The 27,476-nt window shown below is 44.5% G+C and overlaps 1 protein-coding gene across 2 annotated transcripts in view; it reads right to left on the reverse strand.

Moving 5' to 3' along the window:
* PLXNA4 (plexin A4) overlaps positions 1-27,476 on the reverse strand; it is a 588,877-nt gene that overhangs the window by 482,398 nt on the left and 79,003 nt on the right. Inside the window, exon 1 of one of the 2 annotated variants that reach the window (XM_042924950.1) lies at positions 20,322-20,374. The exons of the other annotated variant lie outside the window; for it this stretch is intronic. The gene's annotated coding sequence lies outside the window, so the exon portion shown is untranslated. Of the gene's footprint in view, positions 1-20,321; positions 20,375-27,476 lie in introns of those variants that run through there. 2 annotated transcript variants of the gene reach the window in all.

Raw genomic sequence — 27,476 nt, forward strand, 5'->3', positions numbered from 1 at the left:
ACTCCTGCTGTTTTATATACCATCCTCCCTCATCCCTCCTTTCTCTACCTCTGTGTCTCTCAGCTTTTAAGCTCTTTGTCTATAGCATTTTGAAAATTCATGATGTACCACAGGGTATCTTAGTTCAAGTTGCCATAAAAAGTACCATAGACTTGGTGGCTTAAACACTAAAAATGTGGGGCACCTGGGTGGCTCAGTTGGTTAAGCATCTGACTTTAGCTCAGGTCACAATCTCATGGTTCATGAGTTCGAGCCCCCTGTTGGGCTCTCTGCTGAAAGCTTGAAGCCTGGAGCCTACTTCAGATTCTGTGTCTCCTTCTTTCTCTTACCCTCCCCAGCTCTCTCTCTCTCTCTCAAAAATAAACATTTAAAAAAACAACAAAAATATTTTTTCACAATAAAAATATCTTCTTATAGTTCTGAAGGCTGGAAGTCCAAGATCAAGGTTCTTGGTGAGACCTTTCTTCCTGGCTTGTGGACGGCCACCTTCTTACTGTGTCCTCACATGTCCTTCCTTCTGTGTGCATGAGAGCTGTGAGGTTAGGGGTGGTGGGGAGAGTCTGAGCTCTCTTCAGTGTCTCTTCTTATAAGGATTCTAGTCTTATCAGAGTAGGGCCTCACCCTTCTGACCTCACTTAACTTTAATTACCTGCTAAAGGCCCTGTGTCCAAATACATTTACACTGGGGGTTGAGCTTCAACCTGTGAATCTGGGGGTGAGGGGTGGGGACACAATTCGATAGCACGCAGTCCTAGTCGATACCAGAGGACCTCAAAGGAAACCATTATGTCAGATTCCTGGTTCTTTCTGCAAACCAGTTTGCTTCTTCTTGGTTTCTTCCCATAGCACTTTGCTTTCTCCGTGCTGGTAAGTCATTTGCCACTGCTTTTCAGCTTCCACAACTTTGTAGACTTCTGCCTTTTGTCACCCCCTCTCCTGTACTTTGTCCTTTTTCCCCCCTAACTCTTCATAGTTATTGTAGTGGGTTTTAGAGAGGGAGTAGAAGGAAATGCAAATGTTATATATCTGAGAGTGATATATCTGAACTGCAACCTTTATTATGACTCTTCCCTAACTAAACCCCTTCAATTTCTCCTCATGACATGCAGTCAGGATTTTCTCATAGGAGAAGAAGAGAATTAACATGTGTACTACCAAACTTCTGGGCTACAGTCCAAAGAAGTCAACCACTTGCATGCAATTTCTTTGAAATCTCATGTTTTATTTTTTAAATATATTCAAATTTTATCTCTCTTCCATAATAGATCTGTTTATTTTAATATATGAGTATTATTTTTAATTATTGGCACTTAAATTGCTTTCCTTTACTTTCCTTCCCCAATCTTCAAGTAAAATTGATGCTTTGGGAAAGACTTCATGCTTATCTCATTGCTTTGAGTTTCCATAAGACATATACGTCAATTTAAGAGGTCCGGCCCTTATTCTTATTGTGCCCCCAATACTGAGAACAGTATTTGGCTCTTAGAAGATACTTAACATGTGTTTGATGAATGAACTGAACTGGATGATCTTGAAGGGTGGGTCTTGTTTGGATGGGGAGTGGGGAGGGGGGCATATGGCAGATCAAGTAGACCATTTAGCTAAGCCAAGTTCTAGAGGGAGGAATGAACATACTGAGTATGTTCTGGGTGGTACCACAGGCTGGGAGCTTTTCCAAATGTTCTTATGTTTGATATATTCCCTGAGATCCAAGGGTATCTGTGTCCCTGGATAAGCATTGTTACTGAGGTTTCTTTACTCTGCATTTAACCGTTGAACCTCCCCCTGGCCATGCTCTGACCTGCTTCTCACTCACCCCTCATTAGAGCTCCTGGCAAGATCAAATCTGTGTTACATGTCCAAGTCAATCCCAGAAGCGCCATCTCGGAAGCAAGGCTGGCCTTACATCGAGAAACACAGAGGCTTCAACTTTGAGCACTGCAGGGACAATCCCCTCATCTAAGCAAATCTCCCATTGAAGTCAGAAATTCTTCCCTCGAATCACTGTCCTCTCACTGTGCAAAGGGCCCTGGAGGGGTGCCACAGAAAGTCTTTAATATCCCGGAGTGAATAGGTAGAAAAGCAGTTGCCTATCTCTTAGGAGTAAGAGGACCACAAGGAGAGAGAAATTCCTACTGGGGTAAGTACAGACCTTTTCAACTTTCCAATGTAGCCAAAGGCCAAAGGCAGCTCTAGTGGTACAAAAAAAAGAAAACAAAAAAAGTTAACCAGCTTCTAGGAAGATAAGGCAGCTATTTGCAGTCCTTTCGGTTCTCTTCTCTGAGCCTTCTATTTTGGCCTTGTAATTTTAAATGCAAAAAGCTCCAGAGCATCTTCTCACCTTCTCCTTTCTACTCCTGCCTCTCATCAAAGCCCTAACTGGCAAAGGAATAAGACTAATCTGCTGGGGGAAAACATCCCAAGTTTCTTGGGTAGAATTTCTGGAATGAAAGCCCTTGGTAGTGAAGGAAGTCACATTTAATGGAAATCTTTAGAAGTAATAATAATAATAGAGAACACGTATTAGCTCATTCCATCCTTACAACCCTGGAAGGTTGGTGCTCCATTTTTCCCATTTCACAGATCAGGAAGCTGAAACTCAGAAGTCACGCAGCTAGTAAATGCTGGAGCCACGTGTGAACCTAGACTGTCTGGTTCCACAGTTAGGCTGGTGGGCGGGAAAAAATATATCTTTTGTGCCTCTACCCGTCTTAGGACCACAGCTGTCTCTGTAACAAGACAGATTAACAAGAGAAAAGCATACGAGTTTACTTTATATAAATTTTATGTGACACAGCAGCCTTCATAAGGAAGTGGAGACCCAAAGAAGCATCATAGCTGAGGGCTTTTACACTAGGTTCAATGAAGAGTGGGAAGTCGTAGGAAAACGTGATAGGACAAAAGGGCTAAGAGCTATGGGTAGTAAACTGGAGAGAAGTTAACAAGGCATGTCCCTTCAAATTCTTCTCAGTGTCCCTTGGTCTTTGGAGATAAAGATGCTCCTTTTCCTCCAGATATAAGGAGGGCATTTCTCACATGAAGGTCCATGACCTGCTTCAGGGGAAGGCCAGAGAGTCCTTCCTGCCATTCCTCAAATTTCTTTAGTTTGAAATGAGTATTCAGGATGCCAAGGCACCACATTTCGGGGTGGTGTGTCCTAAACCCCATAAGGCTCTTACCCATTACACTACCTCCTAAAGTAGAAATGTATATCTATGTCAAGAGCTCCCAGGCTCTGACTTTTCACGTGCCAAGAAAATTTCAAGATAATATGGGGAAGGGTAGATCGACACAGGGTTGCCAACTTTATGTTTTGCCAAATAAGCACATTAAAAATAACTCCTATGATCACTATCAGATCATTTTTAAAATGACTTGTTAGCACCACAAAATGGGAAGTAGATAATCTCAGGATAAAAGCAGACATGTAAACTAAATAAATTTAGATTTGTGCAAAACAGTACATCTGCCCTGTTTTCTCCATTTTGCTGAAGACAAGTCAAAACTGATGGGGACCTCAGTGTCCCTATTACAGCATTTGGAGCCAGGGATCAGCTCACCTGGTGCATTTTCTTGGGACTCAGAGCAGGGTCTCTAGTCATCTTGGTGTGGTAGATTGCGGATGGACACAGACTCTCAGCTTCAATCCTGGGGACATTACAAGGAAGGAAGGCCTGTGTCTGGTCCTATTCAAGGGTCCCTCCATCCTAACCAGACCTGCCATGCTCCCTTCAACCCAAAGTACTCCTGGGCCAAAAGCAGCCAGTATGTGGGGCAGGCGGGTGAGGAGATGGCAAGAAACCAAATCAGTGAGGCTGGTGTTCTGAGGGGCCCGTGGACATGAAAAGTATAAAAATGAAACAGGCAGTTAATTGCCTAGGACAGAGGGGAACAAACACGATTTGCTCGAGATGATTCAGAAACAGTGGAGCTCGGTGTTCTCAGTCTTGTACTTATTATTTCTGCCTCCATTTGAGACTGCCATCAAGTATTTGTTCGGCAACTGAACTGGTAAAGGGGAACTTTGGGTCCTGAGAATTTTACCTCCTAGATATTTTTCATGTTTCCCCAGCTTCTGCCCTGGCTCAAGCCTTGTCATCTCTTTAGTTGACCATGGCAACAGACAGATACAGAGAGGCACAGACATACAGACACACAGACACACACACACACACACACACACACACACACACACACACACAGAACCCACTCATCCATGCCATCCCACAGCACAACCTACCTTATACTCAATCCTCCAGAAATGTAGACTTCTCTCTACATCACGGGACAAGTAACTCTGGGACTTTGCACAGGCTGTTCTTTCTACATGGTCCTCCCACTTTTCCATGTAATCCTCTTTACCATTTAAGGGCTCATGGAGGTCTCAGCTTCTCAGGGAGCCACGCTGGGATCCTCCCCTGGCCACTGCCCTCACACCCAGGCTGGGTCGCATGGATATGCATTCGTGCATTGATCATGGTGGTCACTGCACTACACTGAAATTATGTTTTCCATTGCTTGTCCCTTAGGGGCTAAGGTCATATCACACTGGTCTTTGCATTTTCAATGCCAACACAGTGCATGATGAGGAGGAGGAACTTCAAATAGGCTCTTTGAACCGTACATTTGTGTGCAGAGAGCCAGATGGTCCCTGTCCCAGGAGCTGGTAAGTTAGCTGGAGAGATGATATGCCCTCGGGTATGAAGACAAGACAGAGTGCTGGATTCAAGATAACTAAGAGCTAGAACACATGGCACAATGTGTTCCCAGCAATGGAAAAAGAAGAAAACAGCGTGAGCTGTCACCGCTAAGAAAGCTTCCACGGACAACAGAGGAGAAGGACTGCCTAGACAATTCCTCAGCCCCCTGGACTGGCTCTTTGTACCCACTGTGCTGCACCTTGTCCCAGGTCTCTGCCAGGCTGGCCCCAAATACTCCACCAGCTCAGGAGAATTCTGAACAGCAGCAGCATTAGAAGCCTCCAGCATTTCCATCTGACGGCACAAGAATGTTCTGAGTGCCAGGTTATTGAACTTGAGATAGGAAAATGAGTATCTGTGAATGACTGTTTCTGGCAACTTTTAAAGAGAAGAACGGCATGTATTTATCTGCAGGCATCAAGGATGGGATGCAACTCCGCCAGGAGGCTGGGGGATAAAGGCGAGGTCTCCAAGGTTCTGTTAGGAGCAGTCCTTCACCGGAACTCAGAGTACTGAGCTTGGGGAGTAGGCATCCCCTTTAAAGAGCCCTGATGTGCACTGGGGTGTGAGGAAGGGCAGCCACCATCTCTTGCAATAAGGACAGAGAATGGGAGCTGCAAACCTCTACCGTGCAAAGCCTCAGATCTAAGACCCAGGTTGGCTCAACTTTGCACAACAACCCCAAGCAAACTGGGGCTTCACAGCCAGAAAGCTGGGACAGCCCTTCAGAAACATTGTCCTAAAACTGTGAGCCAAGAGGGTTCTGTGAGTGCAGGGGCCAAGGAGTTGGGGGACCAGGAGAAACAGGGCCACTGCAGAGGAGAAAAGGGGTCTCTCAAAGTCCAGGAGGGGAGCTGAGGAGCTGGGCAACCAGGAATCCCAGGTCCATGGGGTGGAAAAGATCCCCTTACGGTCCAATGTTCTAGGCATGGGGCTTCTGGGGAATGGGTTTTCCAGGAATGTGTGCACTTTAGAGATCCTCCCAAGGGGTCACTCAGGGAGATAGAAATTTGCAGCCAGTGGCTTTTGTCCCACACCCTCACCTCCAACCCACGGTCACTGTGCAAGTGCCCAAGCCCCTGGTGCACCTGGGCTTCAAGCAAGGCCATTCCAGGCCCAGGGGCAGCAGCTCACCTGCCAAAAATCCTGCTCTGGCTGCCGCGCTCCTGGGCTCACTTAAAGCCTGAGTGGGTCAGGCTCTATGTGAAGGCCACCCTATCCTCCCTCTCCTGCACCCCAGGAAGGCGGCCTTCTTTGAGCAGAGCAGAGTCTTCTCGGCTAAGCTGCTGCTTTGGATGCATTCCGTTCCCAAAAGCAACTGACCTCCAGCACCCAATCATTCAGGCCTGCCCTCACCTTTCGTACTTGAATAAGGTTGCCAGAAGCACGGCTGGCTGAACCCAAAGGGTACAGGAGGTGGTGAGGTGAGAAAAATTCTGCCCCATCCAGCAGCCCGCAGGCACACACCAACTCCCTCCCGGGCAGCCTCTGCCTCAAGTCTTCTTGGTATTGTGTGACACAGAAACAGTCCTTTGCAGAAATGCCCAGAATGACAGGGATGGGTGAGAGAGAATGCAGAGATAGATGGTTCTATAAGTTCATTCCCAGAGAGCCTTCTGATCACTCTTCAGTCTCTCAGCTCGTAGCTCCCCTTGCCCTCATCTCCCTCCCCCTCCCTTCCTCCCTTCCTCCTTTCTCTCCATTCCTCTCTCTCCCTCCCCTGTTTCCCTCTCCTCTCCCCTGCTCTCAGGCCAAGGCTACAATCTGTATGCACAATCCTTCCTCTGGTCCCTTGAGTGTAAAACGGATGAATTACCTCCTTGATCTCAACGTGATGGCCCCTGTCCAAGCACCCCTCACCTGCTGGGTACATAATTGAAGTGTGGTCTCTGAGTCTGCAGCTGTCACGGAGGAATTGACAAAGGGACATGAACAGGGCCCCTGCACGCAAACCAGGCTCTCCTCGGCTGCCTTGGGCGCACAAGAAGCAATTTTCCACCCTCTGCACAAGGGGAAGGCTGCACCAAGTTCTGAGACACTGGAAGGGCCCTTTAACCGGGAGTAAAAAATTAGTACAGATGCCCCCAGATTTACTTTCAGCTTCCCCTCGTCCTCTGCCCCTGTTTCTGCCCAAGAAGACTCTGGAAGGCTGACAGAGGCCAGGCTTGTCTTCCCAGTCTGTAAGAAACCGTTGCCAGGATGACCATTGGTTTGTCTTGTACCTCCGTTTCCTCACCCCCACTCTATTGTAGTTACTCTGGCAGCAAATACATAAACAAGCAAATAAACAGAAATAGTGACAGGACTTCCCAAAACCATGAATTCCAGACCTTTCTGCATATCCTCTGCCCCTGTTTTCCCCTCTGCTATAAACTGAGTACTGGGGCTTCCCACCTGCTGACCCTGCCCCAGCCTCTGCTCAGATCCTGAACCAATCCCAATGGGGATGGGAAGCTGATAGGTGGCTCAGTCTCTTTGCGCCCCACCCATAACGTTTTCCACTTTGATCTCTACTCCTAAATCCAAAAAAGGATACGGAGCAGGGGTTCCCTTGGCCTCCTTCGGTCCTGAAGTCTGCCAGGAGCCCCACAGTCAGCTGGACTCAACTGTCATCCACAGCAACACTTACAGAGTGGCCAGGGCCTAACCTGGACCTAGACTACATCTGGGTCCCCCCCCTTTCAGGCCCTCGCATCAGGCCAGGCACAGCCCAGTCCACCTCCCTGCCTGCCCCAAGGTGTCATGAGCAGATCACATTTGTCATGGCAAGCCTAGGCCTAGGACTAAATAAGACTATCTGGATAAAGCTCATACAAAAGATGACACTGGGCATTAGTCCCCATGGTTACTGAGCAATCACGGCTCCTCTCTCTTTTGCCCCGAGAATGTGAAAGGCAAATAAATAAAGGAATGATGTTAGGGAAGCATTGTGAGCTAAAAGGGAACAAGGGATGCTCTGGTGTGTGTGTTCCTGGGAATGTCTCAGCCCGGGGACCAATGCTCATTGACATTCAGCCCGCAAATAGCAACAGCTCTACATCTGCCTGCTTGACTAGCAAGACATCTCATCTTTACCAAGTCGCCAAGTATTCCTAAGGTCTCCGGAATGGAGTCTACGTGTCCTGCACTTTCCAGTTCTGGTAGGCGCCCCTCCTCTGTGTTCTACGGGGTTGGCATCCCCAGGCAGCACCTTTGCTGCACCATGGTCCTTATCAAAGTTCACTCTGGGGATGATGAGGTCAGAACTGAATGCAGCACACAACCCAGGCCTAGGGACCCTGCACATTATCCCAGGAATGGTGAAACCAGCAACGCACCTCTGTGCTGAGATCCAACCTCCAATGCTGGGCTCCCAGAGCAGGGCTCCGCTTCTGAAAGGGCAGTCATGCTTCCTCCTATTCTTAGGCCTTTTGTGCTTGCTTCCTGTGGCAGGGTAGCCTGTGCCTCAGTTTCCATTTCCACCCCCAAGTGAAGATCAAGCCTCATGCTCTTGGGTCTTTGCCTCTCCAGTCCCATTTTCTTGAAAACAACTCCCAGCCTCCCCCACCTCCTCATCATCATGACCACACGTGTATACTAACCTCATTTACTTGTATAAGAAAAAGCAAGACTTAGGGAAAACAAAATAAAAGGCTCACCCTTCAGCCTCTTCCTTAACCCCTACTGTTCCCCAAATCCCCTACCCCAATCACCAACAGTAAAATGTTCCTTAAATGAATGTCTATCTTTTCAGGCTTTACATTGACACTGAGTCAATGCTCCCCCACCCCTGCTAGTTTCCCAGCATGGATAGGTGCTACACCACACTAGGGAAGGAATCATTCAGGAGGTCTTGCAGAACAAAGGACTAATCTTCTCAAAAACACTATTAAAGTTTTCATCTCCAGCTAGAAAAAAACAAAAACAAAAACTGCATGCAATTTTTCAAATGACAAATTTCCGTGCATCACATTGCAAAAGCCTTAGGGCCAGGGCACCCAGTTTTGTATGACATTTGTGAATTTCCAGACTGATGACCGGAGTCGTGGAGTGGAAAGGGTACTACGGAGGAGACATGGCTCCAGCCCCCACTCTACCTCTAATTAGCTTTGGGTAAGGATTTTGCTCAGTTTCCTCATCTGTGATTTAAAAGGATTTGGCTGAATTTCTAAGGATTGCCAAGCTCTGATGCGCCAGCACTTCACTGTCTTTCTTTCATGATCAGTGATTACGACCGACAGGGGTCTTGATGCAGTGTCTGAAGCATCTATGGCAGATCTCTGGCATTCTGTCCCAAAGCGGAAACATGCTCAGTTCTTAGAGAGAATCGTAAAAAGTTGTCAGTGAGGTAACAAACTTCTGTGGAGCGTTTGCTGAGGGCCAGACGACATGCTAGGTGTTGGAGAACAATGATGATCAAAGAAGACGTGGTCACTACAGAACTAACGAGTCAAAGAAGCTTTGGGCCTCAGAGATCTTTCAATTGATAGGGAAGACTTACACAAAAATAAATATATATCACCATATGTAGTAGACAAATTGTGCCCGCCTCCCCACAAATTCATATGTTGAAGCCTTAAAGAAGAGGAAGAGAGATAGAGCTTTCTCTCTCTGCTCATGCATAGAGGAAAGGGCACATGAGGACACAGCAAGAAGGTAGCCATCTGCAAGCCTGGAAAAGGGGCCTCACCAGAAAATGAATTTTCTAAAACCTAGATCATGAACTTCTAGCCTCCAGAGCTGTGAAAAAACAAGTCTCTGTTGTTGAAGCCACCCAGTCTGTGATATTTTGTTATGGCGGCCCATAGAGACATACAACATATCACATCAAATCCAGGATATCATTGACTTTGTGACACGCCATTATTTAATGTACTACTAAAAAAAGAAAGAAAAGAAGAAGAAACCCTGCCAATTAAGCATAATACTTTATTATCACTTGAAACATTTATACTTAACATAAGACTCTCTTAGAATCATTTAGACAAATTTTTTTGGTGCTTAAGGCAGCCAAAAAGGGAAATACAAGCAAAAGAAAGTGGTTACAGAATTCCTAAAACTTATTCCGAGTAACTCCCCTGAATCACTTTTCATCTCAGAGTAGAAAACGGCACCGTGGATGGATGATGGAAGAGGCAGCATTTCTTAAAAGTAGGCTCCACTAATGTCTCCAAGACTTTTCCAAGCCATTGACACCCATTATGCAAGATGGATGTTGAGCTTTCGTGCTTGCCTGGTGATAGACAATTCTTCAACACTAACGTCAGTAACAATGTAACATAGTTTCATCTACTAATGAGAGTCTTTCTTAGGGCCTTGTATTAGTTTGCTAGGGCCGCCTTAACAAAATACCATGGACGAAAGGGCTTAAGCAACAGAAATTTATTTTCCTCACAATTCTGGAGACTACGGGTCCAAGATCAAGGAGACTACGGGTCCAAGATCAAGGTATAGCAAAGTGGGTTTCTACTGAGCCCTCTCTCCTTGGCTTGCAGATAACCATCTTCCTGCTGTGTCCTCATACGGCCTTTCCTCTATGTACACACTGCTGGTATCTCTTCCTTTTCTCATAAGGTCTGCAGTCTTACTGGAGTAAAGCTTCAACATACGAATATTGGAGGGACACAATTAAGCCCATAACGGTCTTGTAAAGCATTCGATTGTTACATCGCAAACATATATTAAATGAATACGACCTTCCCATTGATAAAAATTTGCTTTGCTAATATCAAATTGACAACCTGCAGTTCTGTTTCCTTGCCTTTATACATAAACGGTTTGTTTCGGAGCCAAATCAGAGTGTGATCTTTTTGAAGATATTTTAAATGTAAATTAAACTCAAACCATGTAATGTCAATAATGCTCCTAGCTCAATTGAAGTGATGACGTTATAAACAACCATGACCTAGCCTGTGCTTGCTCAGACAATAACAGCATCAGGACTGTTGCCTGACCCACATCACTGCAAGACAGTATTCATAGTAAGACATATCCCAATTTCAGAAATGTTAAATACGGACAAAAGTGTGTATATGTTAGATGAAATATGGCAAAACAAATTTAATTAGGATATCCATAAAGTTCTTGTGCAGCTTGAGTTTTTAATAAAGTCACTTCTGTATACTATATAAATAAGCTGCAAAACGCAACCGAGAAGGAATTTACTTCAGATTTCAATAAAATTTTTAATGAGTCATTTGTTCTAATTTCCTCCTTTAATTTTCTAGGTAATAAAGCCTACGCTATATGGAATGGTTACATCCAAATGTATCTAAAATGATGTTAGATATGTTGAAAGCCAACATTTTTGTAATTAAATATAGTAAATTATGATTAAATTCCCTCCTTGGTTCATCGTGCAGAGATTGTTTATATCACATACAGGAGTAAATTTATCAAAATTCCCAAACTATGTAAGGACTTTAGAGCTACCTTGTACAGTATCAAGTGATTGATTACAGAGTGTTCTGATGATAAACAGAGCGTCCCTGAGAAAATACTTCCTAAGTTGAGCCCTGGCAGGTGAGCCGGTGTCCGCAGGAGAGAAGGGTGTATTCCAAGAAGAAGGAGCAGCATATACAGAAGCCTCAGGGCTGGAGAGAGGGACTGCGAAGCTGGCTGACAGACTCGGAGCTGAGAGCCCAGGGAAGGGACGGCACGCGGGACCACAGGATGGAGATGTAGGCAGACGCCCACTGGGTCTCGTGGACACATAACCGAGTATACACCAGTCATTTGTTGCTTCAATTTTTATCATGGCAATAATTAGAAATAATCTCAATGTTTCATCAACGAGGGATAAAATAAATTATGGTCCACCCAAACAAAAACTGCTAGAGTTACAAAAAAAACCAAAAAAGATGTAACTCTTTATCCATCGATATGCCATGATCTCCAAGACATATTAAGTGCTAGATGCAAAACAGTGAGTGTAATTTGTGTTTTAAAAAAGAAAAAGTAATTTACACTTGCTTATAGGGGCCAGACTATTCTGGGGAAGATACACAAGAAGCTAGAAATGTTGGTTACCTCCAGAGAAGGGCATTACGGTGTCCGAGGATAGTGATGGGACGTAGAATTATAGTGGTCTACCCTTTGGGATCCTTTAAGTCTTGAATCTCACAAATGTAGCAGGCTATTAGGGATGAAGAGGAGGAGACTAGAAGAGGAAGAAGATGAGGAAGAAGAAAGATGTTCTAAGTATCAGGGCAGTTCATTAGGGACTCTGTTTTGGAAAGGCTTTTGCATGAACGAACAATGACGAAAGTCCTTCAGGTTCCTTCAGGTTTCTCCAGGATTCTATCAGTCTGGTATTGTTTTGCAGTCATTTCACATGGTGATGTTCTCTGAGAAAAGAGTAAAAACTCCTCAAAGGCAGGAACTCTAATGTGCAGATTTAGAATCCCCACAGTGCCTAACACCATGCTAGACACAGACAAGGGTGTTTCGACTCCAGTTGCCAGATTTGCCGGCTCCTCTCTCACCCCACAAAATGGCCTTAGCTAAGAGTCTACCCCGACCCAAATGCAGTGTAAACAAGCTGAGAAGTTTCTCTTCTCCTCATGCCTGCCTGGTCTCAGGGTCAGGGAAAAAATGTGCCCTTATTGGAATTATTCTTTTGTGGTTAAAAATGCTCTCATGGGTGGGGCGCCCAGGGGGCTTCGGTCAGTTAAGCGTCCAACTTCAGCTCAGGTCATGATCTCACAGTTCACAAGTTCCAGCCCCGCATCAGGCTCTGTGCTGACAGCTCAGAGCCTGGAGCCTGCTTTGGATTCTGTGTCTCCCTCTCTCTCTGCCCGTCTCCAACTCACGCTCTCTCTCTCAAAAATAAACATTAAAAAAAATTTTTTTTAAATACTCTCACGGGCACCGAGAGGAAGGATCTACAAACTAAGGATACACAATCCATTAGTATCGTGAAATTACTATAAGATTCTTAGTGCAATGGTCAAAATTCAGAAATTATTATCATTTAAGAATGTTATTATTGCCACCAAGATATACTCTTTTCATCTTGTCGAGCCTTCCTGGCCCACCAGCAGACCACAGACTTGGCTGTGATCTGGGCTGAGATGGGAGTGTGAGGTGGCCTGCGTTCTGAGGAAGCACCACCTTCCTGGTCACCTGAAAATGCTCCAGACTAGCAGCTCCTGCTCAGCTTCCACCCTCAGCCACCCAGGCAGCTTCCTGCCTCTGAACCATCAAAGGATTGGGTCACTGGAAAAGCGCGTCTCAATTCAGCGGAGAACGTTACTTGGCTCCAAGAGGTCATTTGTTATCCTGGCCCCCTTTCAGCCTCAGTGCCAGGGAAATAGATGGTCCCCAGTCACTGTGATTCCTTCATGGTAGATTTAAAGAGGAAGATGATGAAGAAAAAGATAGCAGTGATTTGTGGTTTGAAAGAATATATGATACACATGTCCCCATCCAAAATTAGCTGTCAATGAATCAATGTCCAAAAATGAAAGGAAGTGCTTTATACTAGGACTTTCAATGATAAGGCTTCCTTTCTGTGGCTCCCAGTTTCAGCCTTTGAACAATGGGGAGGGTGTGTTCTGAGTCACCTCCTCTGGTAAAATCCCAAAGCCTGCTTCCCTCTCTCACACTTCCCAAACCAGCTTCCAACCGAGTGTGCTCACCTGAGGCACAAGTAAGAACAGGTGGGCAGAGCAGCTAAGAGCCTGAGGATGCAGGAAAGCCAGTAGATGCATCTGCTGAGTTAGGGCCACCCCTGATGCCTGTGGGCCAGTGAGACTGGAATGCCCTCTCAGTTATGTGTTTCTTAGCTTGCAGAGCCGAGTGTCACCTGCCTGTTGCCAAGGATGCCATGAAGGGTCCACACCATGAGCAGGCACTAGATCTTAGCTATCTGCTTCCTTTGCACTCATTTCATTGTCCCAGACTCTGCAAGACTACTAGGGGAGGAGAAGGGAACATAAAAAAGAGATTTCCCTTGTGCCCAAGTCTCATGAATGGAACACACCGGATGGAGAAGGAGCCTGGTCAGTCTGGCCCATTAGTGATATCTTCATATGCTCCAGCCCCAGAGAGTCAGTCCATGGCTCTTCCACGGAGAAAAGTACAGACGGGACTGACAGAGGGGCGATTACTGTGTTCTATGAAGCTTGTCACCTTAATGGCCTGATGAAAGGAGGGTGACAGAGATAGATCAGAGTAATACCACAGATTACTTACTGGATTGCCATTATCATTAACAGCCTTAATTAGTCTATAATATACTGTACCTCAGCGGCAAGTGCCAGTTAGAAATGGAAATCTGGCCAGCAATTGGGAATACAAGGAGCAAGAGTGCAAAAGTCCGTGGCCCCTCGGGTCTACACAGAATGCTTTCCTGACCTCGGAATTCACCACACGGACTCAAGTACAAAGCCTAAGACTTGACTGTCTAACCAAGCCTGTGTTTCTAGAGACTCACTCTCCTTTCACTTCCTGTTCTCACCTCTCTGACTAATAATGGCAGGTCCTACTCCTTTACTCCCCTGATGATAATACCATCCCTACAGGTGCACAGTATGCTACATCCCCCCCCCCCCAACTACTTATTTCCCCATGGTTCGCACTTACTTCCTCCTTGTAGTACCTCTGAATGGTTGGTGGGGGCAGGTATTTCTACCCTCATCTTATGGATAGAGGACAGTGAGACGTAGTTACCGAATAAAATGAAAATAGGACAAGAACCCAATTCCCAACCCCAATTTCCAACCTACTGCCAGCCCTACAATCATACATACACATTTACACTCATGTACACACACTCACAGGTACACACACTCTCTCACACTCTCACTGCCTCACACATAAACCTGACGACACACACACATACACATGCTCTCACGTACCTTCACACACACATACCATGACCGTCCTTCTGATCAGACTTGCTTTCCATTTCCAGCAATATCAAATAATTCCTAATTATTGAGATGAGTGATACAGAGATCCTTCCCCATATCCAACTATCACCAAGTTTTCAGTGACATAAAATATAGAATTTCCCATGGGGCCACGGCCAAGGTCCCAGGGACATTACCAAGAGCTGTTTCTCAGGCTTGCCTCTGCCTTCACACTCTCCACAGTGACATTGCACAATACTCCCACAGATTCCTAATGAGGGGCCTCCTCCACACAATCCTTTTCCTATCTTTTGGGGAATTAAAGCAGAATCACTCACGCTCTCAGCCTCTATGTCTGTCCTTCCTCAATCCTGCTCAAGAAGGGGAAATAATAATCTGGCTACTAGTGGATAAGACTCCTGTGCATTAAAATGGTTTTGCTTCCCAAATCCTCGGTCTAATCATGAGAAAACATCAGACAGACCCAAACTGAGGAAGATTCTTTAAAAGAAAGAAAAAAAAAAGACTTATAATACTCTTCTAAAGTGTCAAGAGCATGAAAAATAAGACTGAAAATTTACCACAGATTGGAGACTAAGGAGACACGACAACCAAATGTAATGTGGAATCCTGGACCAGCTCCGAGAACAAAAAAGGACTATAGAGGAAGAACCAGTACAATCTGCATAAAGGCTAATTTGGTTAACAGTCTTGTAGCAATGTTCATTTCCCCGTTCTGGCAATGCACTATGGGTATGTAGGAGGGTAACATGACAAGAAGCTGGGTGAGAGGTACACAGGAACTCTCTGTGCTATCTTGGCAACTTCTCTGCAAATCTAAAATCATTCTAAAACAAAACGTTTAGTAAGGAAAACACGGTCCCAGCCTACATTACCACAAAGCATTGTGTTACGTGTTCACTCGGCCACACATAACTGACAAGGTTACGTATGATAAGGGGCATTTCTAGAAAACACGTGTCTGAGCCTTGCCTGGTGAGCTCCTCATGGACGGATGGAGGGTATGTGGTGCAGTAGTGTACCCACTGGTCCTGTTTCCTGAGTGTGGCCATGCCCAGGCCTGCATTTTAAACAAATCTGTGAGACTTACATGTTAATTCATGTGCAAAAATGAATTAACATGTTGGTTGGTCGAATTAACATGTTATATTTGGCATATAATGCATTTTGGCATTGTGTTTTTCTATTAAAGCTATAAAAATAGTTTTTTAATAAAATTCAAATTGCTTCTACAGACAGGGAGATGCTCCTCCCTCCCAAAGAAGCGTTTGAGAATCACTGGGACAATCCTTGGATTTTATGGATGTGCATCCCGACAGGCTTACGCAGGGTCACACAGCAAGTTGGAATGAGAACCCAGGTCTCCTGGCTTCTTGTCCTGGACGAGGTTAATAGGCCCAGTGACAGAACCCTGAATCCCCAGAGAGCCCAGAGCATGACAGCAAAACAGGGAAGGCCAAGCTGAGTGAGGTGGCCAAGAGCATATGGTTCCATGGCTCATACAGATGGGGCATCCGGAAGAACAGAATGGACAGCTCTGAAGAGGGAAAGTTGGGCAGACGGCTTCCTGAGGAGGTCCTCATAGTCAGCAGCAGGGTATCTGATGGCGAGGCCCCTGATGAGTGAAGGCCCGCCTGTGAGCATGGGAGCCCATGCTAGCCTCCCCAGGACAAGGGAGCAGAGGTGCTGGCAGTTCAGCCCAGCTGCAGCACTGATAGGCTTCTGTTAAGGCACCAAGTTATTGGCTATGGTATTATCTCAGCAAAGAGAAAAGGGAAAACATCGATGGCTGGATTTTCAGGGAAAATCAGAGGCCGTGGGAGGACGACCCGCATGCTCTAATAGGAGAATCAGTGACAGGCAGACCTGGGAGAACCACACTCCAAATTCTACAGAAAACTGAATAATTTCCTGATAAATATTCCAACTGATCCAAACAGACCCTCAAAGACAGGAATGGTGTAATATACACAGGCATTCAAAACCCATACCCACTGAAGCTTGAATCGCTCTGTTCCTGTGGCCTTGAGACCCTCCTGGCAGACAGGTCAGCAACCCCTCAGGGCTTCCTGCTATGAGCATCCAGCCTCACAGGGAGACAGACCTACAGGCAGGGAATGATGCTGGAGGCAGCGCCATGTTTCAAGATGGCGTGGCCTAGGACCCCCACTCCACAGCTTCTGCTGCTTTTTAGCTGAGTGGTCTCAGTTTAGTCTCCTGAGGTCCCCCAAATCTGTTTCCTCATCTTTTGAGGAAGGCAATCACTTTCTAAGTGATTCTAAGCCACAGCCTTAAACACACACTCTCTGTTTAAAACCCTCCAGTGGCTTCCCATTCAGTTAAAATAAAATCCAAACTCCTGACCATGACAAGCAAGTCCTCATAGGATCTGGCCACTCTCTGTTTTTTGCCTTCATCTTATACCACGTCCTCCTTCTATTCACTCTCCAGTCTCTCTCCATGTCCCCCAAACAGCACCGCATCACCAGCTGGTCCAGGACTAGAGCATGGGCCCCCTGACCTTCCCATGGCTGCCCCTTCCTGCCATTCATATTTTCTCAAAGAAAAATTCCCTGAGCGTCATGCAATTTTCACTTCTAAATACATGTTATCCACATCTATCTTCTTTGTTTTTCATTTACTGCCTGCCTCCCCCCACCTTGGCTGTCTTGTTCAGGCCCCTATCTCCAGTGCCTAGAATAGTGCCTGGAACACAGTAGGTTCTCAATAGTTATCAATCTCAAGAAATAGTTATTGCATGGATAAGTGAATAGATTCTTCCCTCCCTTGATGTGTCTCTGACCTTGGATTTTTCTACATCAGGGACAGTCCGGAGATACATCTTAGAATCTGTTTGCCAAGAAGCAGAGGCATGGAGGAAGAGGCTTTGCTCTGAGTATCTCAGGCAGGGTATTTCTGCTTCATTTTCTCCTCCTAACGCATGACAGCACAGCATCACGGTATACGAGCCATCCTAAGACCATGCTGCTCCCCTCCTGAGACATTCACATCCAGTGCATCTGGTTTACAAGCCAAACGATGATATTTTTCCTGTCCTTGAATAAACTCTAACACTCAGATGGCTCATCTGTCTTAGGAATTCAAGACTTAGAAGGATCTTGAAAGTATAGCCCAAGGCTAAAAGACTTTCAAAATGTCCTACCTTGAAAAGAGGACCTCACAGACACACGTTTTTGGTTTCATCTACTTGGTGCAGCCTTCACAAGCAAGTTTCACACGCAAATGGTCTGCATTCCCAAGTCCCTGGTGTTTATGACCTAGGGCACAGGCACCACCTTTCCTCAGATCACTGAGAATGCGAGAAAGGCACTCCCTGGGAAGACTAGTGAAGTAGAGGGACTCACCTCACCAGCTTTCAAGATTTCTCATACAGATCCATGCCCTTGATATAGAACTGGCATTTCAGGTCACTGGGGAGAGGAGGGACGTACAATAAAAGGTACCAAGACAAGTAGATATCCAAGGGAAGGAAGCAAAGAAGGTAAATATATAAATTCCTATTCTCATCTCACATAAAAATCAATTCTGGGTAGGCTGAAAATTTACATACAAAGGGCAAACATTAAAACATTTAGAAGATAATATAGGTAGAGGGGCCTCCAGGTGGCTCAGTCAGTTAAGTACCTGACTCTTGATTTCGGCTCAGGTCATGATCTCATAGTTCATGAGTTCAAGCCCCACATCAGGCTCTGTGCTGACAGTACAGATCTTACTTGGGATCCTCTCTCTCTCCCTCTCTCTCTGCCCCTCCTCTTCCTCCTCCTCCTCCTCCTCCTTCTTCCCTCTCTCTCTCAAAAACAAATAAATAAACTTAAAAAAAGAAGATAATATAGGTGAGTCTTTTTATAAAGTCAAGATAAAAAAGTTTCTTAAACAAAAAGAAGGGATTGATAAATACTGACTACTCTAAAATCAAGGACTTCAGTTCATAAATACAAAAGAAGTTTTAGTTATCAAAAGACACCATTAAATAAGTAAATGGCAAGTGGGAGAAAACATTTGAAATATATTTAATCAGCGAAGGATTAGTATTCAGAACACAGATATAATACTTACAAGTCAATTTAGGAAAAGACAATAACCCAACAGAGAAAGAAAGGAATAAAAATGTCACCAAAGAGGAAACATGAAAAAAACAAGCACGTATGAAAAGATGATCAACCTCATTAGTCATCAGGAGAATACAAATTAGGCGCATGATAAATACCATATAAAACCAGACTGGCAAAAAATAAAAAACCTGAGAACAGCAAGTGATGGTGAGGACGTGAAGCAAGGGGAATTCTGTTTTGGGGAGGAAAAGTCAAAGCATTCATTTTGGGGACACAATATGAAAACATCTTGAAAGTTAAAAGTGCACTTCCCATCAGCAGGGGATTGTATACAACCTAGAGAAATTCTTTCATACGCGTGTCGGGAAAGGACAACTTGTTTGGAAGTATGATGTTAAAATCAAAAGCCTGAAATAGCCTAAATGTCCATTAGCAAGAGAGTGAATGCATGGAATATTAAGTAGCAGTGAAAAATGAAGGTCATACATCTACCCATAGCCACAAGGTTAATCTTAAAAACAAAATGTAGCATAAAAAGCAAGTCTCCAAGGACTATAATCAATATGTCTTTTAAATTCAAAAGCAAGCAAAATGAAACATATTGTCCAATGATTCACACAAATGAGGAGGTGTGACTATGTTTGAAAAGTCCAGGGGCAACCGGGAGGCTCAGCTGGTTAAGTGTCTGACTCCGGGTTTCGGCTCAGGTCACGATCTCACAGTTTGTGGGACTGAGCCCCATGCCCCACTGCTTGGGATTCCCTCTCTCCCTCTCTCTCTGCCCCTTTTTGCCCCCCAAATAAATAAATTTTTAAAAAGAAAGAAAAGAAATGTCCAGGGAATGGTAAACATAAAATTGAAAACAGTGTTATTACCTTTGTGGGGCCCCAGGGCTGAGCAATCCGGGTGTCAGTAAAACTCTGCTTCATAATTTGGGTGGTAAATTCACCATTATGTGTTTTATTACCATGCTATATGTATTACTTTATTACATGGACACCACATATATTTCTGTATGTATTCAATACTATATAATAAAAAATTTAATATTAGGAAAGAATATGAGGAAAAACATCGACAGTCCCAAATCTCATAATCTCCCCTAAAATACATTCATTTGTCCTTTGGGAACATGTTGAGACCGATCAAGATCAGATGAATTGGAGCTGTCAAATCGCTGCTTGTTCACTCCTTCAACAAACGTTAGAGAGCGCCTACACTGAACAAGACGAGCTTGGTCCTTGCGCTTGCCCTTCTGGAACCTACAGTCTGGTGGCCAGTCTGCAGCCTAGAGCGTGGAGGTGCCTCCATTGTCTTCCCCACAGAGCTCATGTCTTACAGTGGACAAGAAATAAGGACCTGACTTGGGAAGGATCTTTAAACACTATCTCCTGTGGGGTCCAGCATCTGCCTCCCGAACAACTCATAGCTTGAAACAAGGTTTTCTGTGGTCACCAGCCTGTCTCCAAAGTAATGAAAGCCTGGAGGCCTTTCTATAAAGCTGACTGACGCCATGGGCTGGGAAGGCAGCAGTTTGAATTTGGATGCTGGCAATGCAGTTGAAATGTGAGTGTAAATGGCTTGGAGCTGTAGCTTCTTTTTTTTTTTTTCCACGAGTGTTGGTGTGTATCTTGTGTTCCAAGCCCTTTCCTTCTCAATTACCTGGTGTGTTTAAGCCGCTCACCCCTAAATACCTGATTTCCCTGGACGCATCAGCCTTGCAGCCCCTGCTTTGCCATTTGCTGCCAGAGTCTCAGGATAATGGTTTCCCTGGTGCTGTCCTATAGAACTTTCCATGGCAGTGTTCTATATCTTTACTATTCAGTATGGTAGCCATGCATCCCATGTGCCTCTTGAGCACTTGAAATGTAGCTGATGTGACCAAGAAACGGAATTTATAGTTTTATTTGATTTTAATTAATTTAAATTTGAAGAGCCACATATAGCTAGTGACTATGTATTAATACATTAGGCAGCAAAGCTCTAGAAAAACACTTAAATTAAAAAAATTGGGGGGGAGGGGCTGGGTGGCTCAGTCGATTAAGTGTCAGCCGATTAACTTCGGTTCAGGTCAGGATCTCATGGTTCGTGAGTTCGAGCCCCGCGTCGGGCTCTGTGCTGACAGCTCAGAGCCCGGAGCCTGCTTTGGATTCTGTGTCTCCCTCTCTCTCTGCCCCTCCCACACTCATGCTCTCTGTTTCTCTCTCTCTCTCTGTGTCAAAAATAAATAAACATTAAAAAAAATTTTTTTTAATTTAAAAAGATGAGGATTGTTGGAAGGAGACCCACCACTGCTATAGGAAGTTTCCACCAGGTTCTGAACCCAGGTCAGGAGCTTTGTACAGGCAGAGCCTTACTGGGCTGAGAATGGGAGCTCCTACCTGAAGCTGAGGGAAAAATCCAGGCCCACCTAAGAAGAAATAATCTTCTTTTCTAGGTACCAAGAGACAGATTAAGGACAGATGTAAAGATAGCGATCACCATGTTCAAAACGTTGGAAATAGTAGCAGATCTGTTGAACAAAGACTGGTGCACACATATACCATGGAATATTATGCAAACATTAAAAATCATGATTCAAAAAATTGTAATAACATAAATGAAAAAGCAGAACATAAAAAACTCCACATACTTCATGATCAAAAGATCGTGGAGGAAAATACACTTTATATGCACGGAAAAAAAGCTTAAAATGAAATATACTAAAATATCAAGAGGAATCATTTCTGGGCAGTGAAATTATGAGTGTCATTACTTTCTTTTTCATATTTTTAAAAATGTTTCCAAATTTCTATAATGGCCATTTGTTATTTTATGCTCAAAAAAGTCTTTCTCAAAGCATCCTTTATTTTTTTTTTTATTATGTTCATTATGATTTTTTCTTTTTTTTTTTTTTTATTTTTTTATTTTTTAATATATGAAATTTACTGTCAAATTGGTTTCCATACATCACCCAGTGTCAAAGCATCCTTTAAAGAGCTTTTAAGGGGCACCTGGATGGCTCGGTCAATTAAGTGGCTGACTTCAGCTCAAGTCATGATCTCACAGTTCATGAGTTCGAGCCCCTTGTCACTATCAGCATAGAGCCCACTTGGGATCTTCTGTCCCCCTCTGCCTCTGCCCCCCCACATGTACACCCATGCCTGTGCACACATGTGCATCCTCTCTCTCAAAAATAAACATTTTAAAAAGAAGGAGCTCTTAGGGGCACCTGGGTGGCTCAGTAGGTTAAGCACCGGACTCTTGAATTCAGCTCAGGTCATGATCTCACGATTTGTGGGATCAAGCCCTATGTCATCCTGCTCTGCACTGACAGCACCAACCCTTCTTGGGATTCTCTCTTTCCCTCTCTCTGCATCTCCGTCCTGAGCACTGTCCCTCTCAAAATAAATTAATAGACTTAATTTAAAAAAAAAAAAGAGCTTTTAATAATGTGGAAAATGCACTTTACAGAGAAGCAAAGAAAAAAAAAAGCAAAATACATTAAAGTACATGTAGTTCTACCACAACTGTATAAACCATGTATAGAGATAGGACTGAAATGGTTACAATACTCTGGTGCAATTAGGCATTTTTCTACCATATTACTCATTCCTGTAGCCATTTTTGTTTTTGTTTTAATGTCTATCATTTTATACAATAGGGGGTAAAAATCTAATCCACCTGGAAAGGACTCCAACCCCAAACATTGAGACAAGCATCTTCTGGTTTTTCTCCTAACCCCTGATATATAGACTTCAGTGAAGTCCCCTCTGCATCCTCTGGGGAACACTGTGGGCAGGTTGCAGTCCTAGGGACCTCTGTGGCCTCATGGCCCTCCCGCTGCCACACTGGATGGCCACACACTCACCCTTGGAGGCTGACCCTTCCTCCTCCGTTCCCCTCCCACTACATTACCACAGAGATTCATTGAAGGCAATCAATACAAATGAAAAACAATTGATTTTCTTCCCCCCTCCCCAATTCCTTTCTCTGAATGATTCTGTCTGCTAGGCAGGCCTGGAATCACAGCGGAAAGGAAGTGCTCTGACTCCCCTGTTGGGACCCCAGCCCTCCCCTCCCCCTCTGCTCCCTCCCTCCTTCCACACTAGATTTCAAGATCAGTGACAGTGCTCTTTATCAACTTGGCAGATGCTACTGCCTTTTCCAGGCTTGGCTCGCCTGCTGGGCTCCCCCTGTCTGCTGCTTCCCCCCTGCTCAGGTCCCCATGCCAGGATCCCTCTCAGAGCCAGGGAGACTCACGCTGTAGCCAAACTACCCTGTCCCAGAAGGACAGGGAACTACACAGCAGCTGGCTCGCCAGCCTGGATCGTGCACCCCAGAGCCTAAAGAAAGGAGAATTTTCAGATAGATTCACGACTCTGTGAAGAACCTCCTTCGCTTCATCTCAGAACAGATTAGCTCAGAGCTTTAAATGGATCCGAGTCTAGTGGGAACCACCACCCCCCACACTACCACCACCAAAGCACTTCACAGGGGAGACTGCTTCCATACTGTAGACAGAACCTTGGCATTTACAGGTTTAACCTTCACTATTTTGACCCAGGAAGTCCATCATCCAATGTGATGTACAATTTTATTGAGGCAGGAGTTTGAATTGTTTGTGCTACATAGATGATATGGCTAAGCAAACTTGAGGGTGCCACCATAAAATACTCATCTGGAAGAGAAACTAAGGTACTAAGAGACGAAAGTATTGGTCTGACATGACTTTAAAGTGTCTGATTTCAGAGTCCTACAGGAGCATTTGGCATGGCTGGAACAGAAGTTGATACGGATTCATTAAAAACATAATAGTTTCTTGATATAGTGGGCTCTTTAACAAAGTCTCAATGGCTAGCCTCCCATCAGTTTGGGAAACACACACACACACACACACACACACACACGGTTTATTCATACTCTAAAAACTACACTGCTTGCCCTCAACCATCATCATATTCGGTGGAATTCAAAGTTTTCCCATTGGGTCCCAATTGCCTGCTCCCGGAACACCAAAATAGGAACCTTTCTAGGTGGCCTCGCCCCTCGGGGACACCTGCAAGTGTCTGTTGACATCTAACCACTTTGGCCAGATGGCCCCGTCCTGATCCTGTTCACTTTCCCCTCTTTCTTCTTCTTCTATCCACCTCAGTCCATCCCCAGGCTGCTCTTCTTAATTCTTTTTCCCTAAAGTTTTCTATTGTGCCGTGAGTCTCTGACACTGATAAATATTAGTCATGTCTCAAGAAAGGAAGCCATGCCCCACTGGGCCCTAAGCAGTCCCAGCTGACTCTGAGAGGAGCCCCTTAGACGCTGCATGAACAGTACACACCCCCTTTGAATGGAGCAAACAATACCGTGTGTGTGTGTGTGTGTGTGTGCGCTACTAAAACTCCTTCAAGCCTGGCTCAGCAGTCAGGTGGTAAGCAGCAGGAAACTGGACAGATGGATGACAAGGCACGCCCAGGTGTCTGGAGGAGGGCTGAGTCAAGAAGTAGGAAGGGGACGGATGTCTGGGGGAAAAGCAGGAAGAAGCCAGTGAGAGTCATTCTGTGAGATTCATTTCAAGGCGCCAAACAAAACCTCGCCAATCCTCTGGCTGACGATCTTAATTCCATCACTACAAAGTCAGTCCTGTAGGCCAAGGTTTAAAACTGTTAAGACACAAAGGGTTTGATAACCCTTTAAAAAGGCATTGGTGTTTTATTCGGTTTTGGAAGTGTCTCCGCCAGGAGGCTGGTTTTGATCTAGAACAGGAGAGTACTTGGCGCCCCGGACAAGGAGGGAGGCTGAAAGGCAAGTCGGATGGAAGGAGCCCAGCAGCACCACAACACTTGCTCCCCATGCTGTACCACTATTTCTCCAGAGTAAAGATCAATCTCTTTACTTTTGTTTGGGTTTAGTTTGATTTCTCTTTTCCCTCTTTGTGTGTCCCGCCCTGTATCTCTTCTCCACTCCCTGCAGATTAGACCCCATTTCAGCCACAGTGGTGACAGGGTTGTCAACTTGTGCTCATCAATACACCTGCGCATGTATCCCAAGGACTTCATGGGACAGTTTGCAACAGAGCACTCCTTTCATGGCCCCCAATGAGGCAGCATACAGACTTTCTTCCCTCCTCCCTCCCCCTATCTTCCCCTCCTTCACCCCCTCCATTCTTCTTTCCTTCCCTTTGATACTTATTAGGCACCTGTTTATGTGCTAGGCCCTGGAAGAATAAAGATAAATAATACACAGACTAAACCTCCTTTCTCCTCTCATTCAAAATACATTTCACAAGCTAAGCCCAAGCTTTGAGACCAGAAAACACATGACTTTCCATTCTGCTGCATCCCTTGACCCCGCCTCTGCCTCCCCTCAGCAGATCTCGAGCAATTAACTGTGCTCAGTGCTTTGGTTTCTCTATTGATAAAACAGGGACAGTAGTAAAATAGAAATTTTATTTTTTTTTCCTTGCAACCTTGAAGAGAAGCATCTTCATTTGTCTATAGAGCATTGATTTGCATCCCTCCAGGAACTCAGAAAACAAAGTGGTATTATTAAACATGCCAGTGAAAGATATTTCAAAATTCAGAGAATGTCTCTCTATTTTGTATATTAATGCTTTGGTAAATCTAGAGATTGTGTTATAATTATATCTCATTTTAAAGTAAACTGAATCCATTATTCTAGTTTAATGCAATAGAGTATTTAGGCATATGTGTGATTTTGATTTTCTCTAACTCATAATTTTTTTTCCCAAACGAGCTTTCAGTAAGGATTCCCAGAAAAGTCTCTTGTTTTCCTAGAACTTCCACTGTCCAATAAGTATTATTGGACAAAGCAGGAGTTATACCAAGGATTTATAGACTATTGAGTGGCAACATGCTATACAAGAAAGAGCATTAGAATAAAAGCCCTGAGATCTGGGTTCTAACACCAATGTTGCTATCTACTAATCCTGTGTCTCTTGTAATTAAGGTTCTTTTGGTTGCCAGCAACAGAAATCAATTTTAAATAATCTTTTTTTTTTTAGGAAGAAGTCACTGGAAGGGCATTGGGGTATCTCATGAAACAGAAGAAAAAGCTGAACAAGACACATAAAGAGAAGGCACAAGAGTGGCTACAGTCATGCAGCATCAGGAGAATACGGAATTCCTTCCACCCATGCTTCCCTTCATGGACTTGACCTCAAAAACCTTTTAGACGCTGTTTTGAAAGCCATACTCTTAAAAAGAGACATTATAAGCCCAGTGTTAGTCCAGGATTGAGAACCACCTGTCTCTGAGGTCTAACAGGAGGGATCCACCAGAATAGAACAACAGCTCAGACATGGCCCTGAGGCTTCCCTCTAGACTTCAGCCATTCCCAGAAAAGAGGGACATCAATGGGGCTGGGAGCCACCACCACAGGTCTCTGCCAGGGTCTTTGGACAAGTGATCAAACCTTTGGGCCTCAGTTCCTTCTATAAAGTTAGAAGTTGGACTCTATTATTCCTAAGAGCTCTTCTGCTTCTTTATCCCATAGTTAGTGGTGGTGGGCCTTATGTTGCTTGAAAATAGTATTAGACATCTTTAGACTATTTTCAGTGTTTGCAAGAATGCAACAGAAATTTTTTTTGAAGATAAGCCTCGCCAGACACACTAAAAAAACAAAAAACAAAAAAAACATGTTTCAACTTATGACCTAGAATTATTTTAACACAGTGGGACAGCCATGGTCTTATATAGGTCAGAAGCTCTGGTTGGCAGTTAATACTGATAACTGTAAGATAGGTAAATAATCATTCTTTCATCAATGTAACTTGATCGAAAAAAAGAAAAAAACTGTGTGATTCCTTAGAAACCAACAGCGTTGGCACTCTTAACCTATGTTGTCAGAGAAAGCTTAATTTATTTTGGGGAAGTTGGGATAAATTTTCTCACCCATCCCTAAAAGAGAACTTTGTAAAATAAGGAACTTGTGGCTGCCCCTAGTTGGCCCACACAAGGAAAGCCCATATACACTTAGCTATCGATGTCAACATCCAAAGTGAGAAAAAAGACAAACTCACCAGGAGGCCTTTGAAAGAAGACGTCATGTGGTGTCTCAGAAAAGCTGTCATAAAAGCATTTACCTTCTTTTAAGGAACTCCAGAGGAAAACTTGAAACCAAATAGACTTGGGATTACTTTTTCTCAGTGTGTGGACATTAACAATTAAAACACATTAAAATAGCAAGTAACCCTAATGTAACAAGTAACCTTAAATATTCTGGTGAATTTTTGTCTAGAAAATCACACCTTTGCTTGAGAAACTAACCAACAAAAAACTAGCTGATCTCCCCATAGCACCAAGTTGGATGTCAGGAGACCTGGCTTATAGTTAGCCCTATTCTTCCGGTGACTAGATTTGTACCCATGGATCAGTCACCTTTCCCTCTGAGCTTCAGCTTCCTCCTCTGTAGACTGTGATGCTCAGTATGAGGTTCTCTAAGATTCCTGCTCAAGTTTTCTGTTATTAAAATAGCACACAGGGCCGCCTGGGTGGCTCAGTCAGTTAAGCGTCCAACTCTTGATTTTGGCTCAGGTCATGATCGCACAGTTTGTGGATGAAGCCCCACAATGAAAGCATGGAGCCTGCTGGGGATTCTCTCTCTCCCTCTCTCTCTGCCCCTCTCCCACTCACTCACATATGCTCTATCTCTCAAAATAAATAAATAACTTTTTTTTAATGGTATATATTGCTCAAACTCCTTCCATGTGACAGGCACTTCTCTAGGTGATTAACATGAACTGTGTCCCTTAATCCCCAACAAGAATATACCATTTTCATTCTAGCCTTATAAAAAGAGGAGACTGGTGCATAGAGGGGTCAGGCTAGGGAGGAACCGACTTACAGGTCTGTATC

This window comes from Panthera leo, chromosome A2, assembly GCF_018350215.1.
Source record: "Panthera leo isolate Ple1 chromosome A2, P.leo_Ple1_pat1.1, whole genome shotgun sequence".
Lineage (NCBI taxonomy): Eukaryota > Metazoa > Chordata > Mammalia > Carnivora > Felidae > Panthera > Panthera leo.